We start from the raw sequence: 17,460 nt of genomic DNA, 5'->3' as shown, positions 1-17,460 counted from the left end.
GAAAGTTTATTTGCATCCTCTGACGCGTCCTTGAAACTGAAACTGACAGAACAGTTCATGGCCAATTCCAGACAACTCACTTCCACGTGCTCTTCTCTCTTCTGAGAGTAGCCTCCCTTCCTTTGGTGGCCGGCGAACTTTTGATCAACGACTTTTGAGTTGGTCGGTTCAGTGAAAACGAAAATTGATCCTTCAGTGCGAAGTAGATATTCCTTGATAAGAAGCGTAAAGGTACCGTGAAATTTACCCCCCACACCCACACCCCCACCCCCTCTTCCTACTCCCGATGAAATGAGAAATGAACATTGTTAGTGTTGTTTTCTGTTTCGTTTCTTCTTCTTTCTTTAAAAATAAATAAATAAATAAATTTAAGGCCGAGTGTCAAGGTCTTGACTTCAATTTTAAGAGGAAAATTTCGTTTCAATGCATGCACAAACGCGCACAAACATACACATACGTGTGCGTGTGTGTGTGTCTGCGTATGTGTGTGTGTGCATGTGCCGCGGTGTGTGTGCGGGTGGGTGCAGGTGTGGTTGCCGTGTGTCATGGTGTGTCAGCCTCTGGGTGTGTGTGTCACTGTGTGTGACGGTGCATGTGTGTGTGTGTTAAAAAACAAACAAAAAACCACTCTTACTTTCTTCATCACTAACCCACTGGCAGTCTCTGGGGTGACGATGTGGATGTCGTTCAATCCCAGCCCTCCTGTCGTGTAATGTTTTCTTTCTCATTTTCTTTCTGCTCACTCCGCCGGTGTCGGAAATCACCAAACAGCAACATCAATCTGTCATCTTCAGTTTGGACCAGTGAACATCGTTGCTGCTCTGCGGCACACTATGCCGGAACCTTGGCAAAGTGGAAAGACACATTTGGGTGAACTCTGTAGTATTTCGCGGCACTGACATACCTCAAACCTGAACTGAATTGCGTTTCTTTTGCTCGGAACTCAGTTAAATGCCGTCTGTGAACGCACTCACAAGTTATCGCCTTGTCTGAAGACACGTGCAGAATTACAGTTGTTCACAGAAGCTGGTGGTGGGAACTCGTGCACAAACATTTTGAATGTGTGTGTGCGTGTGTGTGTGTGTGTGTGTGTGTAAAGTTTGCGTGTGAGTAGGGGGTCGTGGGGTGTGGGGGTGTGCGTGCGTACGTGTGTGTGTGTGTTTGAGATAGAGAGAGTGAGGTGGGGATGCCGTGGTCAGTGTTGGGGGAACAGTGGCGCTTTGGCGAAATAGGTAAAAGTGGCAAAGACTGAGGTCATTGATCAAGACTGGCCACATGTCCACAGAACAGGCGAAATAGGCAAATCGTATGTGCATCCTTTATTAGAAATACTGAGCAGTTAAGTCCAGACAGCGAAACTGAAAACATTTTGTGAAACACCACATCGCTTGAACTGACAATTGACATGGTGAGGGAGGGGGAAGGGTGGGGGGAGCTGTGGGAGGAATTGGGGGTGTGGGGGGAGAGAGGCCATCAGTCACGTGACAGGTCTTGCCACACACTGCCCCCTGTCCCAGGTAAAGGGAGACAATACTTGGCTGTGGTGCTGACATCTTACATCCCTCTCCATGGAATAAAGACGCGCAGCACGGCAGTCGAGTGCATGGTCAGAGTTCTGGACATTGAATCTGACGGTCATGGAATCGAACCCAGGTCACCGCGGCGCCTGGTGGGTCAAGGGTGGGGACGGGTTTTCCCATCTCTCAGATCAAAAGATAATTTTGCACACCTGCCAGTGCCTGAACCCCCTGCGTCTGTGTGCACGTGCAAAAGATTAAATTCCCACCTTTAATATTTCGTAGCCTTCGTCGCATAGGCTTGGGTGTCCATCTGTCGATCGAGATGAATATTCTGTAATCCATGTCAGCGTTTGGTGTGTTATGAAAACACACACACACACACACACACACACACACCACCACTACCACCACCACCGACAACAACAAACAACAAATCCAGCATGTGTACACTTCCCCCAAACGGGATATGGCTGCCTATAAAACAGTGTAAAAAACGGCCAAAGACGAAAACGCCCATTCGAACACACGAACGAAAGCGGAAGTTGCACTGTTGAGCCCACGAAGGCAGCAGAACTTCCTGCCGGCTCACAAACCACTTGGCCTCCTTCCGACACTGCCTTCACTTGGCGGCCAGTTGTAAGCGGCCAAAAGGGACCTGGGGGAGTGTTAAAAGGCCAAAAGGGGGAGAGTGTTAAGAGGCCAGGAGAAGATTAGAAAGGATGTTGAGAGCCAAAGATGTTTAGGTGGTTGCTTGTGAAGTTGTGAAGTTATATCACGTATGCCCATCTATGTGGAGACTTGGTCGAGGGTTGATGTATGGGGGGGCCAACACAAATCATCATTATTATTATTATTTATCTTTGTTTAATGTCTTTGTGGAATGGGAGTACATTTCCCATGTGCCTTGTGCAACCATGTAATGGCGACCATCTCTGAATCATAGGCTTCAAAACTGTCTTTTTTTCTTTTCTTTTTTATATCATGCGACATCTGGCCGATGAACGTTGCACGTTTCACTGTTTGTGATCATAACTGAACATGTATGTACGTATATATTTTGCGAATTAACCTGTTCAGTTGGAAAACAACATTAAAAGTTGTGATTTAGCGAATCCTTGCTTTCTCAGTAGCAGTTCAGTCTACTGTTTAGAAGACAGATCAGTCGCATTTCGTTTTGTGACAGTAAACGGAAAGGGTGGATGTGTAACATTGGTAACACAAACACTGTCTGAAGCATACCGACAAACTCAAACTCTTGACTAGACGCCAGATCTTGATTTGAAATATGATACACACCAAGACCAAAATCCTGCTTTCAACTGTCAAGCGAAACAAAAAACACAGAAAGCATATCCATGATAGGTACGTTTTAAAGCAAATCTAACAACTAATGGGCGCCATCAGTGGAAGAATGAGTCAGGCGTTTTAATTGTCAGTGTCTTTTTTGGAAAGGCACTTTACTCCGAATTTCCTCACTCCAAATAGCCTCCCTCACAACCCTTACCCAAACAGCCCCAACGACCCTCCAGTGGGTGCCTGCACATGTAGGCCTCCCAGGCAACGAGCGTGCAGACCACCTCGCTAAGGAAGGAAGCCAGCTCACACAGCCAACCTTTCCTGCCACGTATGAGGAAGCAAAAACTCTCCTCCGCAGCAGATTCCGAAGAGGCTGGGTCACCCTGAACGGAGGCTACCAGGCACACCAGGATCCCATCAGGACACTAGAGAGGAGACACCAGACTACCATCTACCGCCTTCGCACAGGACACTGCGGCCTCCGAGCACACCTGAAGAGGATTGGAGTGGCAGCCACATCCCTATGTGATTGCGGCCAGGCTGACCAGACCCCATCCCATATTCTCCAAGACTGCCCCCTGTATGAGGAGATGCGGCAGCAGTCCTGGCCTGGGGGTGCTGACCTCAACACCAAGCTCTGAGGGACGGTAGCCGATCTTCACCGGACGTCCGAGTTTGTGGCATCCCTCGAACTTCGACCCTGACTGCGTAGCTGTCGAACGCAAAAGAAAGAAGGAAAGAAAGGCTTCAACTAGGGAGGAACAGAATTGGGCCCTGCCTTCTTATGTCGTGCCCAAGACACAGTGGATATGAACTCACCCTTTTAAATTAAACCTCTTTGATAGGTAGTGTCGAATATCTACAACACATTGTGTGTGGTTCGTCCGTCGGGATCGACGAGGACCATCTAGTCATCCAGGGGGTGGGTGGGTTGCGCTCTGTGGGTGCGCAGATGACTGGTCAGGCCAATCCGCGCCCGGAAGGTTCTGACGCAGTGTGGACAGGGGATGGTGGCGGCTGTCGGGGACTTGCTGGCACTGCTTTTCCTGGCCTGTCTGCGTTGCTCTGCTGCAGCGATTCTGTTGGCCTCACAGGATTTCAGTTGGCGCCTTTGTGGACAGCTGAACGCCACTTTGGTCTGTCCATTGCATTCAGCTCCCATTGCATTACCTCTGCTGCTGCTGTCAAATCTGCTATTGCTGCTCTTTTGCAATACAGCTGCCCCCCACTGCATAACTACTACAGCTCCTTTTTTCCCCATACTTTCACATTTTCTATTCAAATATTTCATTTTTACACTACAACAGATATACGCATACATAAATTATATCAAGAACAAAAAGTACAGTAGAGCAGAATAAACACAGAAAGAAGAGAAACCAGCAGGGTACGTCTGAATTATTACTTTGAAATTTATAATAATTAACTAAATTAACACACACACACACACACACAAAAACCACCAAAAATAAAAAGGGATATGAGAACATGGTTCGGTGTTGTTGTTGTTGGGTTTTTTTGGTTTTTTGGGTTTTTTTAAAAGTATTACGATCCTGTTTTTTTTCTGATAAAGTCGAAGTATACAGCAAAAACTTGAGAAAAACGAACTACATGAAAGACCTGACGTTTTGTTCTTTCAAATATATAAAGATATACATTCAAATACACGATCATACGTATATACACATACATAAATGCGGGTCGACTTTTGAAAGCCTAAACGATGGTGTGATTCCAGTTATCGTAAAACTTATGTTTTGGGTGGGGTTTTTTTTAGACTTTTTTTCAGGTTCTTTTTCCAAAGTATAGTTCGCATTAATACAATACAAACACACACTTTACGCAAATTAAATCAAATAATGTTGTGCTTAGAAACACATGCTTCATTTCAACATGAGACAAACACAAACACACACTTTACACACGAAATCAAGTTAAGTTGTGTTGAGAAAACACATGCTTCATTTTAACACGAGACAAAACACACACAAAACGGTGTGTGCTGCGTATCGAATTTTCATCGTTTCTGTTGTTGTTGCCACAGTTTCTTCTATTCCAACTTTCTTGCTTCAGCTGCAGTCTACAACTGCCACTTGTATACCATACAGTGTATAGATGTAAACAGTTAGCTGAGGGGTTCATAGTGTTGATGGATGTAGGGCAGCCATTCCACCCGCAGAAGGCATACAGCAGGGAATGTATGTGTAAGTGCTTTGGAGAGCTCGTTAATCATGTTCGTGGTTGTGGAAGCGGACAGGTTGTGTCGGTTGGCGGGGAGGTGTCTGGTTTCACACGCACGTTTGTTCTGTGTGTGTGTGTGTGTGTGTGTGTGCAGTCCCAATGTATGTGTGTGTGAGTGTGTGTTTGTGCAATGCCAGTATATGCGCGCGCGCGTGTGTGTGTACATGAAAGAGAGGGAGAGAGAGAGAGAGAATGTGTGTGCCGTGTGTGTGTGCGCACATGTACCTGCACACACTCACTCACACACACACTGCACGTACACACACTCAAACACACACACGTACACTCTACTGACCACACACATGCACTCCAACAGACACACTGATGCACTCAAACACACACAGTGATTCACAATATACACTGAGACCAAGGAAACTAAAACAAAAAAACGGAAAAAAACACACAAAAAACAACATCATGAACCACCATAAAACAAAATAAAAAGAATGATGATGTGCAATATTTGTCAACAAGTTTATATTTTTGGGGAGGGAGAGAGAGGGAGAGAGAGGGGGGTGGGGGTGGACAAGCCCATAGCCACAAATAGTTACATGGTCATCTGCAACAGAAGTATGACACATTGCACAGTACACTGTGAAACACAGGTCACATGGTCACTGATGCGCAACGAAAGGATGACAAATTGCACATTACAGTACACAGTGACACATTGCACAGTATACATACACTTCAGTTCACAGTGAAAACACAGTGACATGGTCACTGATGTGCAACAAAAGAGCAACACACATTGCACAGTACACACACACTTCAGTCCACAGTGAAACACAGTGACATGGTCACTGATGTGCAACAAAAGAATAAACACACACTGCACAGTACACACACACTTCAGTCCACAGTGAAACACAGTGACATGGTCACTGATGTGCAACAAAAGAGCAACACACATTGCACAGTACACACACACTTCAGTTCGCAGTGAAACACAGTTACATGGTCACTGATGTGCAACAAAAGAGCAACACACATTGCACAGTATACACACACTTCAGTTCACAGTGAAACACAGTGACATGGTCACTGATGTGCAACAAAAGAGCAACACACATTGCACAGTATACACAGACACTTCAGTTCACAGTGAAACACAGTGACATGGTCACTGATGTGCAACAAAAGAGCAACACACATTGCACAGTATACACAGACACTTCAGTTCACAGTGAAACACAGTGACATGGTCACTGATGTGCAACAAAAGAGCAACACACATTGCACAGTACACACACACTTCAGTTCACAGTGAAACACAGTGACATGGTCACTGATGTGCAACAAAAGAATGACACATTGCACAGTACACACACACTTCAGTTCACAGTGAAAACACAGTGACATGGTCACTGATGTGCAACAAAAGAACAACACACATTGCACAGTACACACACACTTTAGTTCACAGTGAAACACAGTGACATGGTCACTGATGTGCAACAAAAGAATGACACATTGCACAGTACACACACACTTCAGTTCACAGTGAAAACACAGTGACATGGTCACTGATGTGCAACAAAAGAGCAACACACATTGCACAGTACACACACACTTCAGTCCACAGTGAAACACAGTGACATGGTCACTGATGTGCAACAAAAGAATGACACATTGCACAGTACACACACACTTCAGTCCACAGTGAAACACAGTGACATGGTCACTGATGTGCAACAAAAGAGCAACACACATTGCACAGTATACACACACTTCAGTTCACAGTGAAACACAGTGACATGGTCACTGATATGCAACAAAAGAGCAACACACATTGCACAGTACACACACACACTTCAGTTCACAGTGAAACACAGTGACATGGTCACTGATGTGCAACAAAAGAATGACACATTGCACAGTATACACACACTTCAGTTCGCAGTGAAACACAGTGACATGGTCACTGATGTGCAACAAAAGAATGACACATTGCACAGTATACACACACTTCAGTTCACAGTGAAAACACAGTGACATGGTCACTGATGTGCAACAAAAGAGCAACACACATTGCACAGTATACACAGACACTTCAGTACACGGCCATGGCACAGTGAAACACAGATTACTGACTACAATCTCCACCATTAGCTGACCCAACAAAACAACACTGCCCACAAAACACACAATATTGACAGGACTTTTGTCCAATTCCATGTGAAGAAATCTTTTTTCTGTTCATCATCCACTTGCCCTATTTTAACTTTTTAAGAAAACTATTTTTTTTTTTGTTTGTGGTTAATTGAAAGTTACCATGATTCATTTGTTGTTAAGTTGCATGAGTGTTGTTCATCGCACATTAAAAAAGGTAATAAAAAAAATCATGTTTTTTTCAATACTCGGAAACAACTGAAAATAATCATTCACAGAGAAATGTAGATGATAAAAAAAAAATATGTATTTTTAATACTCAGAACCAACCCCCCCACCCCCGCCAAAAAAAAAAATCAACACAGAGAAATGTAGATGGAAACAATAAGTTAGAAATTTACAAATAAATATGAATAAACAAATAGAAGTGTTATTTATGTAATCAATTCATATTGAGCTGTGGCTGTGTTGTCAATTCAAACACCATCACTTTTGGGTTGAATCATAATATTCCTAATTCTCGCCATTATCTTTCTTTGACCACAGTTCTGTTCACACGTTCAACTGAAAGAGAGAATCAAGAAAGATAACCGCGTCAGTCACTTCTCCCATTTAAATCTTTTGCAGTGACTTCCCCTAACATATTACCCGATTTGAACCACAAACTCAGTTGTTTATTTCCTCGTGTACTTCTCCCTCCTATCACACACTCCATTTAACAACAACAACAAGATTTAATAATAACAATAATTATATAATATTTAAAAAAAGAAGAAGAAAAGATATGGGCCTAATCCTATGTTCCATTGAGATATATGTTCATGCTGATAATAATGGATACTTATATAGCACACTATCCAGAAATCTGCTCTAGATGCTTTACAAAAACGCTCTGTTAACATAAAACATTACATCTATGTTACATACACACACCAAAATGTGACTACACACACACACACACACACACACATACTGCATACATACATTTTAACATACATGTGTATCTAACAGCTAACCTAACACATACACACACATAGGCAGGCACAAACTAGTGATGAAATTACAATCTGAGAATTTCCAATTAATTACTTTGCCATTTTGGTCAAATGGTAAGTTTCACCGCCATTGCTTGTATCAAAATAAAATTTAAAAAAGTTCCGTGAATCATACACTGCAGTGATGATGAGCCTGATGATAATGCCTTAGAACAATTAATGTCAACACTGATACATGTATGTACATCAACAATCAAAAGGCCTGTGATTTTGTTTCTTTTGTTTTAAAATGAGCTATATATATTAAAAAAAAAACCCAAAAAACCAGCTTTAGAATTTCCCAGATAGTGTCAGATACATTTACCTCAATCTTCTCAAGGCTGAAAATGTGTGGGGCTTTTTGCTGTTTTTGTTTGTTTGTTTGTTAGTTTTGTTTTGATTTTTTTTTAATGACACAAAGAACTGAAAATGATACATGTTCACTTTCAGAGTTAATTCCAGAAAACATGCGTTCCAATGGAATAAATGGGGGAGGGGGTGGTTGAAAGGAACACAACAGACAAACACAACATGAGGACAACACAAGTGCACAGCCAGATTACGCAGGACATGTAAGTCAGTGAAACAACGCACACTTTATTATCTGAACAGAGAAGCCCCTGTTTTAAAATGGCACAAACTACACTAACTGAAACAATGACTATGGACATTTCACAGAGTACACAAGTAGCCTTTGAACAATTCTGCACGACAAATTTTTTTTTATACAAATTTAACAAGCTTCAACAAAGTTGCTTTAAAGGTTAACAGTGCTTGTGTTTCTGACTGTTGGCAGTTTGATTTGAAAAACTAACACCACACGCTAGAGTGATGTGGCAAGGAAGAGGCAATGACGGGCACAATAGCCGAGTGGTTAAAGCGTTGGACTGTCAATCTGAGGGTCCCGGGTTCGAATCACGGTGACAGCGCCTGGTGGGTAAAGGGTGGAGATTTTTACGATCTCCCAGGTCAACATATGTGCAGACCTGCTAGTGCCTGAACTCCCTTCGTGTGTATATGCAAGCAGAAGATCAAATACGCACGTTAAAGATCCTGTAATCCATGTCAGCGTTCGGTGGGTTATGGAAACAAGAACATACCCAGCATGCACACCCCCGAAAACAGAGTATGGCTGCCTACATGGCAGGGTAAAAACGGTCATACACGTAAAAGCCCACTCGTGTGCATACGAGTGAACATGGGAGTTGCAGCCCACGAACGCAGAAGAAGAAGAAGAAGAAGGAAGAGGCAACGTGTGTGCATTATGTACATCGTTCAAACCAAATAACGTCAACAAGGGGAGAGCACGACACAGCAAATGCTGCTTGTTTGCTTTTTTCGTTTTCTTTTAACAGCTAGTTTTTGTTGTTGTTGTTGATGATGTTCTTTTGACTCCAACACATGGGTATGACTAAAGACCACTGATAGCTATTGACCCATTTCTGTAAACAACAATCATCACCACTGCCCACAACAGTGAGTACCAACACATACACCTGGTTTAAGCTACAGGTGGGATAGGATACAGCACAGTGTATGTTGCTCCAGTCCATATCAACACATACACCTGGTTTAAGCTACAGGTGGGATAGGATACAGCACAGTGTATGTTGCTCCAGTCCATATCAACACATACACCTGGTTTAAGCTACAGGTGGGATAGGATACAGCACAGTGTATGTTGCTCCAGTCCACATCAACACATACACCTGGTTTAAGCTACAGGTGGGATAGGATACAGCACAGTGTATGTTGCTCCAGTCCACATCAACACATACACCTGGTTTAAGCTACAGGTGGGATAGGATACAGCACAGTGTATGTTGCTCCAGTCCATATCAACACATACACCTGGTGTAAGCTACAGGTGGGATGGGATACAACACAGTGTATGTTGCTCCAGTCCACATCAACACATACACCTGGTTTAAGCTACAGGTGGGATAGGATACAGCACAGTGTATGTTGCTCCAGTCCACATCAACACATACACCTGGTTTAAGCTACAGGTGGGATAGGATACAGCACAGTGTATGTTGCTCCAGTCCACATCAACACATACACCTGGTTTAAGCTACAGGTGGGATAGGATACAGCACAGTGTATGTTGCTCCAGTCCACATCAACACATACACCTGGTTTAAGCTACAGGTGGGATAGGATACAGCACAGTGTATGTTGCTCCAGTCCATATCAACACATACACCTGGTTTAAGCTACAGGTGGGATAGGATACAGCACAGTGTATGTTGCTCCAGTCCACATCAACACATACACCTGGTTTAAGCTACAGGTGGGATAGGTTACAGCACAGTGTATGTTGCTCCAGTCCACATCAACACATACACCTGGTTTAAGCTACAGGTGGGATAGGATACAACACAGTGTATGTTGCTCCAGTCCATATCAACACATACACCTGGTTTAAGCTACAGGTGGGATAGGATACAACACAGTGTATGTTGCTCCAGTCCACATCAACACATACACCTGGTTTAAGCTACAGGTGGGATAGGATACAGCACAGTGTATGTTGCTCCAGTCCACATCAACACATACACCTGGTTTAAGCTACAGGTGGGATAGGATACAGCACAGTGTATGTTGCTCCAGTCCATATCAACACATACACCTGGTTTAAGCTACAGGTGGGATAGGATACAACACAGTGTATGTTGCTCCAGTCCATATCAACACATACACCTGGTTTAAGCTACAGGTGGGATAGGATACAACACAGTGTATGTTGCTCCAGTCCATATCAACACATACACCTGGTTTAAGCTACAGGTGGGATAGGATACAACACAGTGTATGTTGCTCCAGTCCATATCAACACATACACCTGGTTTAAGCTACAGGTGGGATAGGATACAGCACAGTGTATGTTGCTCCAGTCCACATCAACACATACACCTGGTTTAAGCTACAGGTGGGATAGGATACAACACAGTGTATGTTGCTCCAGTCCATATCAACACACACACCTGGTTTAAGCTACAGGTGGGATAGGATACAACACAGTGTATGTTGCTCCAGTCCATATCAACACATACACCTGGTTTAAGCTACAGGTGGGATAGGATACAGCACAGTGTATGTTGCTCCAGTCCATATCAACACATACACCTGGTGTAAGCTACAGGTGGGATAGGATACAGCACAGTGTATGTTGCTCCAGTCCACATCAACACATACACCTGGTTTAAGCTACAGGTGGGATAGGATACAGCACAGTGTATGTTGCACAGTGAATATCCACACTGCATGAGCAAAATGTATGTACAGCCAGGATCCATGCATGTGCAGGATGAGTATGTAAAACGTCTCCCCAACTTACGCGCAACCACTACGTACACACAACCAACTGATGTCCACACAGCACTAACTGAAAATATATACAACTAATATCCATGCATGTATCAGAAGCGAATGCGCCATACCAGCACAGAAAGGTTGTGTGTAGCTAAATAAGTATGTACAACCAATTCATTTCCTCATAAATTTCCACACAGCATGGTGAGAAAATATAACATAACACAACTAATATCCACCCATGTTTTGGAAGAGTATATACCATATCTCTCTACGCAGCACAGAAAAAAAAAAGTGCAGCTACATAAATGTATGTTCAATTAATTATATTCCACACAGCCCAGAGAAAATATATACAGCCAATATCCACACACATGTGGAAGGGGTATTTACAAAACCTTCACATTGCACAGCAAAAGTTACGTGTGCAACCAAATAAGTTTGTACAACAAATCAATATTCACACGGCACGATAAAATATACGCAACCATATATCCATACACATATAGGACAATATGTACAGTATCTTTACAAAGCACAGAAAAAGTCAAGTGCACTGGACAAAAATGTAATTAAGTACATCCAATTTATGGCGCAGGAAAAACTATGTGCAGCCAAGGAAGCATGCACAAGAATTTACAGCCATCAACACATGTATAAGCAACCAGATATTACAACCAATAACATATGTATAAGCAACCAGAATTTTACAACCAATAACATATGTATAAGCAACAAGAATTTTACAACCAATAACATATGTAGGCAACAAGAATTTTACAACCAATAACATATGTAGGCAACAAGAATTTTACAACCAATAACATATGTATAAGCAACAAGAACTTGCAATCAATGATGTGGATATTAGCAACTAGAAGTTACAACCACTAACATATTAACAACCAACAAGAACGAAGAATTTACAATAAACCAAACGTGTACAACCAATATCTACATAGCATCAGAAAATTATTTACAAAAAAATTTAGTTCTGTGTCTCAAATTCATTACCCCAATTTTTTTTCTTTTTCTCAACTTCAGTGAAATATTTTTTAAGTTATATTCTTCACTTTATTTTGTACAACAAAAATTCACATAGCATGGAGAAAAAGCACACAACCAGTAAACGCCCAAACAGCACAGGAAAATCATGTACAATAATATTTTTTTAACACTCGACTCCAAGTTTTCATTGTTTGAACTGCCATAAATTGTGTTTTTACAAAATAACAATCTTCATTTCTGTACATACAACCAGGATGCAGGCATGGAAAAAGTCAAAACAAGACGAAACATAGAGGTGTGGGGATACATCTGATACACATATTACTCCCATGTTGATGAACATCCAATATACACAGGTTAAACGTCAAAGGTTCCAAAGCCTCTGTAGCCACCAGGGCAGGGAATCGATATCCACTATGTCCAGGACTCAGCACAGCAAGTCAGGGTCTAACCCTCTCCCTCCACCACTTTAACTCTCTCCATACGAACGGCGAAAGAGACGACGTTAACAGCGTTTCACCCCAATTACCATCATCAAAATATTGCAAGAGGAAGGCTCTTATACTGAAGAGGTGAATGTTGACAAAGAATACCACAATTCTTACGACGGAAGCTAAAGGTTGGGTCATTCAGACACCCACTGGACATCCGAGGGGTCTGTGTAGAGGAGAAGAGAGGACTGGCCGTACTGAGTGAGTTAACCTTCCCCAACTGAAGTCAGCTACCAATTCACACCAGGCTGGGGTGAGGAATATCGGAGTGAAGTCCCTTCCCCAAGGGACACAACACCATGCCGAAACAAGGCCTCGAACCCTGACCAGTAGTGACCACTGGATCGGAAGTCCAACGTCTGACAACTGTCACAGCACCCACGCCCCAACTAAGGGACACAGGACTAAACTGGCATCACACGGGAAGAAGGAATCGTCTTCACAGCCAAACACGTGGCCCACCAGTCACAGAAGTCAGCATCACATTCTTCAACGCTTACCGCTTTCTCTCCCCCTCCACCACACCTTGAATGGTGGTTTGGACGTTAGTAATTCGGATGAGACGATAAATTGAGGTCCCTTGTGTAGCATGCGCCTAGCATGTGTAAAAGAACCCACTGCAACAAAAGGGTGGACCTTGGCAAAATCCTGTCAAAAATTCCACTTTGATAGGAAAACAAGTATTCTTGCAGGCAGAAAAAAAGAAGAAGAAACAAGAGAGGCAAGGCCTTCAAGACTCACTTGTGATACACTTTTTAAAAAATCCAAGCTTTTCATCTATTGAGTATAATTTCAAAATGTAATGTTTAAGATGAGAAAGATCAGTTTAAAGCAAATTAAGTCCCCTAGCATTAATTACAGAGTAATTTCCCTTTTTTACTATCTGCACCAAAAAACGTTTGCAAAATAAATAAAACTTCCATGCTTAGCAAAAGAAGTTCCTGTTTGAACAAAAAATGATAATAATGACTGCTCTTGTTGTTGGGTCAGAATATCAGATCAAAGTGCCAAGTTTACAGAATACAAAAAATATAAACAGTAAATGCAGTTTGCATATAATTAGGCTTCATATTTTATTTTTTTTGTGCCCATCCCAGAGGTACAATATTGTTTTAAACAAGATGACTGGAAAGAACTGAATTTTTCCTATTTTTATGCCTAATTTGGTGTCAACTGACAAAGTCTTTGCAGAGAAAATGTCAATGTTAAAGTTTACCACGGACACGCACACACACAGACAACCGAACACCGGGTTAAAACATAGACTCACTTTGTTTACACAAGTGAGTCAAAAAGGGTGTTGCTGCACCCCAGCAATGCACTCTCCCTGGATTTGACACAGGTAAATGACAGTCACAACGGCTGAGTGGTTAAAGCACTGGACTGTCAGTCTGAGGATCCCTCGTTCAAATCCCGGTCACGGCACCTTGTGGGTCAAGGGTGGAGATTTTCCCCCCATCTCCCTGGTCAACAGACGTGCAGACCTGCTAGTGCCTCAACCTCCTTCATGTGTGTACCCATGCGTAAGATCCAGCACTCACGTTACAGATCCTGTAATTCATGTAAGCGCTCAGTGGGTTATGGGAACAAGAACATACCCAGCATGCACCCCTCTTCCCCCAGCCCTCAAAAACGGAGTACGAATGCCTGCACGACAAGGGTAGAATCAGTCATACATGTAAAAGTCCATTTGTGCATACCAGCCAACGTGGTAGTCACAACCCACAAACAAATTAGAAGAAACACAGAGAAATGTGTTCTGACAAAAAAAAGCAACACAACACAATAGAATAAGTGCACATTCAAAAGTTCCGCCCCCTTAACTCTCTCCATACGAACGGCAAAAGAGACGACGTTAACAGCATTTCTCCCCAATCACCACCATCAAAATATTACAAGCGGAAGGCTCTTATACTGAAGAGGTGAATGTTGACAAAGAATACCACAATTCTGACGATGGAAGATAAAGGTTGGATCATTGAGACACCCACTGGACATCCGAGGGGTCTGTGTAGAGGAGAAGAGAGGACTGGCCGTACTGAGTGAGTTAATCAGTATTCTCACACCACAAGTTTTTTTTACCCAGTGATGTAAAGTAATGTGGGCTCCAATGAAAAAGAGACTGGGACTTGTTGCTAAAGTTTTCCTTTTTCTTTATTGAATGCTGCGTTTTGTCTTCTTTCTTGATATCAAAATGAACGTTTAAACCAAAGACAGGGACTTGTTGCTAAAGTTTTCCTTTTTTCTGTATTGAATGCTGCGTTTTGTCTTCTTTCTTGATATCAAAATGAACGTTTAAACCAAAGACAGGGACTTGTTGCTAAAGTTTTCCTTTTTTCTGTATTGAATGCTGTGTTTTGTCTTCTTTCTTGATATCAAAATGAATGTTTAAACCAAAGACAGGGACTTGTTGCTAAAGTTTTCCTTTTTTCTGTATTGAATGCTGCGTTTTGTCTTCTTTCTTGATATCAAAATGAATGTTTAAACCAGAGACTGGGAAATGTTGCTAAAGTTTTCCTTTTTCTGTATTGAATGCTGCGTTTTGTCTTCTTTCTTGATATCAAAATGAACGTTTAAACCAAAGACTGGGACCACACCATTCCGTCTCATGCACCTCACTCTGTAACTGAGACAAAGGTCGCTGCTGGTTCATCACTTGCACTGTCGTCTGCTAGGTCGATCGCCTTCAATTTGAAGTCTGCATCATAGGCATAACGTCGCGTTTTCGGCATGATGAGGGTGTATGCTTGAGCAGAGTAGAACTGAATGCTGACCTGAAGGCTTTAATGTGTGCAGATTTGATTTATAAAACGTGAACAGTTAGCACACAATCCTGAAGCTCATCCAAAAATTCATGGACAGAAATCATGATTTTGGTGAGTTGAAGGGCAGCTAAGAATAGACGAGAACGTGACACTCCTGGGATCGTTAAAATCTGCAAATAAGCCGCATCATTGTATAAGCCGCAGAGGTTGAAGCTGGGGTAAAAAGTCGCGGCTTATAGACCAAACTTTACGGTAAAACTGCAGATGTTTTTTCTAACACTGCAGGTGTCAGTATCTTCCAGGCCTGGTGAATGCCTGGAACAAAAGTGTTGCAGCCTTGTCAGTCTTCCTTTTGGATCTTTTCTTTCTTTCTTTCCTTTTTTTTTAAGCAGATGTGTGCAGAATATGGATCAGTCCACAAGCTCTGACACCCCCTTAAAACTGAGACTGTCAGTCTGTCAGCCTCAAGCCAAAACAGTCATCATTATCATCCCTAACGGTGAGTGTAAACAAAAACGATCCCGCAATGTCTCTATGCCTCTTCAAAGAAATGGTGCAGAAGATGAGGCAGTAAAAAAAAAAAGTGTTCTTATCAACACAAAACAACATCACCAAAAATGATCGCTAAAAATATCAGAAGTATTTACCTTTCAAAGCTGTTCACATTTAGCAAATTCAGGCAGTTTGAAATCGAGCACTTTGCTATGTCAGTAGGCTCACAAATTCGGTGCAATAATATATGTTATGTACATCCAGTAGCAATTAACGTGTAAAATATTTGACTCTTTTCAATTGACAAAAACACCTTTTCACACACACACACACAAGCAAACACATACATACATGTGCACACACACACACACACACACACACACAAAGGCAATAAACATGAGTCGCAAAAGGTCCAATCAATAGATTGGAAGAAGACAACACATCTCATGAAAAAAGAAAAAAGAAAAATATGTCACTTTCTGATTTGGTCACACAACAAGGCAAAGGCAAAAAGGTGGGAGGGAGGGAGAGAGGGAGGGCAGGGTGGTCAGGAAAAGTGCACAACAATACCAAGGATAAAACCATCACAGGAAAACACATGCACCATAAAACACTGGCACATGGCCTGAAAAATGCTGATATACTGCTCATGACCTCGTCAGAAAACATACAAATCCTGTATTTCCTGACAGTAAAACGTTGAGAAAGTATTACTTTAAAAACAATCTCCTTGCCAGAAAATATACAAATCCTGTTTTTCCTGACAGTAAAACGTTGAGAAAGTATTACTTTAAAAACGATCTCCTTGCCAGAAAATATACAAATCCTATTTTTCCTGACAGTAAAACAGTTGAGAAAGTATTACTTTAAAAACGATCTCCTTGCCAGAAAATATACAAACCCGTTTATTCCTGACAGCAAAACAGTGAAGAAAAAAATAACTTTTAAAATGATCTCCTTTGGACATTCCTCGGTCATCGACGCAATATTCAAGTCTTGACTTTCAGATTAACCCCCTGTGTGCTGAAGTTTCGTGACAAGAGATCAGTGTGCCAGATGACTGAGGTGCAATAAGCAATATACTAGAAAGAGACTTTTATAGGTGCTTGAATTCAAGTCTAAAACCTCGTCAGTTGACTCTCTCAGACTTTGGTCCGAGTCGCAGACCAATTCTGAGTTTAGCTCT

The sequence above is a fragment of the Babylonia areolata genome, chromosome 17, assembly GCF_041734735.1.
Source record: "Babylonia areolata isolate BAREFJ2019XMU chromosome 17, ASM4173473v1, whole genome shotgun sequence".
NCBI lineage: Eukaryota > Metazoa > Mollusca > Gastropoda > Neogastropoda > Buccinidae > Babylonia > Babylonia areolata.
Note: the sequence above shows the minus strand (reverse complement) of the source record.